This window comes from Parus major, chromosome 2 (assembly GCF_001522545.3).
Source record: "Parus major isolate Abel chromosome 2, Parus_major1.1, whole genome shotgun sequence".
NCBI classification, from domain to species: Eukaryota; Metazoa; Chordata; class Aves; order Passeriformes; family Paridae; genus Parus; species Parus major.
In genome coordinates, this window is record NC_031769.1 from 70,293,146 (window position 1) to 70,297,271 (window position 4,126).

The following is a 4,126-nucleotide window of genomic DNA, read 5'->3' on the forward strand; positions in this document are numbered from 1 at the left end:
ATGCTGGCTCGAAACTCGAGTGAGGAGAAACCTCATCACTGAGCTAGCCAGGCCACACTCGAGAAGATCGAGTCAATATCCTGCATATCTCCAGTCCTCAATGACAATTTTTCAGTGTTTAGTTTGATTGCAAGAAAAAATATGTAAAGTAGAAGAAGGAACACTGCTATCATGGTCCACTTTAGAAGGAACTCTACTTCTTGAAGACGGAGTAAATTGTAAGTGGCAAATACAATCCTCTTAGTGTGTTGTTGCTGAGAAACAAGCACCAAGGTAGATGTACTGTAGATGTCAGAAAGGCAGGGGGAAAAATAGCAGAAATGTAACCCACACATGCTATCTACAAAAATAATTCTAGAGAAGAAACTACCTTTTGCACATCATGTGTGAACTATAAGCACCAGTCCAAGGATGTTGCAGGTCTGTGAATTCACCACAAACATGGATGCAGGAAGGAGCTCCCTGGTGCTCCCAGCACCTGCTGAAGATGCTTTATCCGCTGTGCACAGCACAATACAGAAGGTGCTCAGTTTTGGCTGGCTCCCTTTCCAGAGCATGCAAGATTCAATATCTGTAGGTGCAGGTGGGCTTGCTCGCCATGGCACAGGCTGTGCCTGTCTGTGTGTAGTGTGTGGGCACTTCCTCTGCAAACACCAGGCACTCAGGCAGAAAAATGTGTGGACAAGAGGCAGAAGCCAGCTGGGCTCAGACTCTGGAGACTGCTATTCCTGAGCTGTGTACACACAGCCCTGGCAGGCCCTGCCTTATGTGTGTGATCACCATGTCACACCACTAATATATTTCCTTTTCTTTCTGTCTTCTCACCAACATGGTTTTGACCTTCTTCCTTAATGTCTCCATCTCTCTACTTAAATCTCTTTCACAATCACCTTCCTCTTTCTGATATTTCCCTTTCTTAATATATGAATACAATATAAATACTCACAAATAAAGCCTCAAAACACCTAAGAAAGCAGAAACTATTGCCATTATTTTATGTTTCCAATTAATTCAAAGGACAAATTTATTGGAAATCAATGTGGTATATTGGAAATAAATCATTCAAGCGACATGGCAAGCTAGGAAAAACAGCCCTCTTGGTAATTGAAAAGCTAACTGAGCAGGTTGCACTGTAATTGATCACATAGGTAGCTTAAAGAATAGATTAATTCTATATTGCTGTTATCTATAGCCTTTTTTTTCCCCCAGTCTGGGCACCACAAAAAGTACTGTGCATGAGTTGCTAAATATATTTCCAATTTTCATTCACAGCATATTATAAAAAAATAAGGTTCTGTTTTCAAAGATTATGCCGAGTTCATTTGTATTTTCCTTCTTCAAGGTCTTTTTCTTTATGCAGGAGTTCACATGAGATGCATGTAACTTTACTACTGTGGCTAGTCTCATTTTCCCTTACATGGCCTGCCAAAACTAAGATCCACTTAGCAAATGTAAATATAAATAAAACTGCAACATAGAAATTGCTGTAGTACACCTTTCTGGCCACAGACAAGAAGATTTCTGTTTTCTGTAACTTTTTCTATTCATTCTGGGCAGATTTTAATTTTCCTCTGCAGTAATGCTTGAGTGGATTGCAGCCTTGCTCCTCAGTCTGACCAATGTTCTACAATCCCTTCTTGCTTTGAAACATCATCCAAGGGTCATCCATCATGCCAGATAGGAGGATTAGTATTTCTTTAATCCTATTAACTTTAATATCAATAGGTTATTTTCACAGAGGCATCTTTTGCTAAATCCTTTCCTGTGCAATGTTTAAAGTTATTCCTTGGCTGTTTGCTTACTGCATTGCCTGATGGGTGGGCAATCTCCGCAGAGGTAGGAGAAGACCGGTCAGACACTCTTTCAGCTTGATTTGGAGCAGTCACAGGAAACTAATTCTCTGACCTTCCAGAAAGGTATTGTCTGCATCCAGCTGCAGAATCCAGTCTCTCTTAAATAAGCCACTCAGCTTTTGAACCCTCCTAATCAAATAGAGGTGCATTGGCAGAACCGAGACCAACCTTTGCTCAGCTCAGCAAATAGAGTGGCAATTGAGGCAGGAGGAGTGGAAAGGTTAAAGAGGAGTCTTGAGGGTTTCTGTCATCTCAAGCAGAAGAGAAAATCCTCACTGACTCAGTTACATCCTGGATAATGACTTTGATCACCTCATGGAAAAAATCTTCCTCTTCCTGAAATATTGCATTTTGTTTCATTGGCCTTTATTACAAGCAGCCAACTTTCCTGTTTCAGCTTTTAAAAATGATATTAGCTTAAAACAGACTTGTGTTTTTTTCAAATGTCATTACAATAAAGTAATATATTTAAATTTTATTTAAATTGATTTTTATTAATATAATGTCTATTGAATAAAAATATTAGTCACTTCTTCCTACTGTATTTACTACACCCAAATAGCAAACATCCACAGAATCCAAAGCTGATAGTACCTAAAGAAAAACACAACTTTTTCGCAAGCAGCTTCAGTATGTACCTATGAACTGATTTTAGATCTGTACACTACTTGTACTGGGAGCAGATGGTGGTCATTAGTTCTTTCAATAATTATTTATTTTGATTTAATTGCAGATGCGATGCAGATAATTTCTTTCTCAAAACTGAAAACAACATACAACCATTGTATCTTTTTCTTTGGCATGCAGTTTAATCTCACTAATGACGGAGATATTTAAGCCAGAGAGTTTTCTTGGCTTGTATTAGATCTATCATCTAGATATCCTGGAGTTTTGCTTGTTTCTTGAGATAATTTTAAAAGTCAGTAAACATATTGATTGTAAAACAAGCAAGATATCAGCCAAGATGAACTTATTTGCATTTCTCTAACACAGTTTTAAATCCATTTACTTTCCAGCACTAATATGTGAAAAGATATGGTGATGGTATGCATTCTGAAACGAGACATTTAATTTAAATAATTCAAAAATAAGATGCTTCATACCTAGCTCTAATTTAATACATTTAAGAATTCTATTATAGCTGGCAATATATTATAAGTGTGAGAGTGTAAGAAAAACAATGCAGAGAAATAAAAAAAACCCAGACCAATTCTCCTTCACTCACTAATATCTGAGATTACATGAGATGAAGGAAGAGTTTGCCATTGTCGGGAAAATTAACTACTATTGGTTTCTAAAGTTTTAAGAAAAGGAGAAGGAATATGAAATATCAAACTGTGAAAAGACTCAGCAGATTTGGGGTCAGGAATTGTATTCAATTTTGTGTGTCCCATTTGTTTCTGAGTTTTCTATTCTCTTCTCTTTCTGGCTCAGATCTCCACTCTCTGTGGCTCAAGACATTAATCATTATAGTTCTAAACCAAAGATTTTAGCTAGATCTGCACAAAACTTTTGTAATGAAACTGGAGAAATTCAGACTAACCTGCTTTGGGGTTTTACTCCTGCAAGCAGCTAAGGAAATTCAAAAGTAAGTGAAAAAATTGTCAAAAGAAAAGTGAGATAGATGTTTCATTTCTGAGTTTAATAAAAAATTTCAAAAGTTCAGGTATGTGTTCATTTAGCAAATATTTCTTGAAATTAAATTATTATATTAAACACAATTATTTTATAAGAATATAATTAACAATATATAATAAATAATTTAATGTTGTTATATTAAATTATAAGTAAAATTATTTCTGATGCTATTTTTAAATACTGTTTGTTACCACTTTCTACTGGAAATGACTGCCCTTATGGCAGTAGAGCTATAGGCCTGGAACCCAGGAGCGTGTTCTTTCCTGGTCAGCGCACTGGTCAGACAATTTGATCTGGAGCCACCTACAAATTGCCACGTGGACCAGCTGAAATTAAGTTGTCCAAACCTCCAGTTGTGGGTCATAACTCACATTTTTATGCAGAGTTGCGTTAACCTCTCCAGAAAAAGACGTTTGATCGTGTCTTCACTCACACAGTTTTGGTAACAGATTATGTGGAAAAGCACAATCCTCAGCTGGATCTGCTGACATGCAGATACTTCATGGAGCTTTCACACTGCAAGAAGCCAAATTTCATGAAGGAAAACCCTAAACAGAGATAAAGTGAGGAACAGCTCTTTTGGAAGTAGTGACCAAATGAAAAGTGACAGGTTTTGGCAGAGTCCTGCCTTTCTG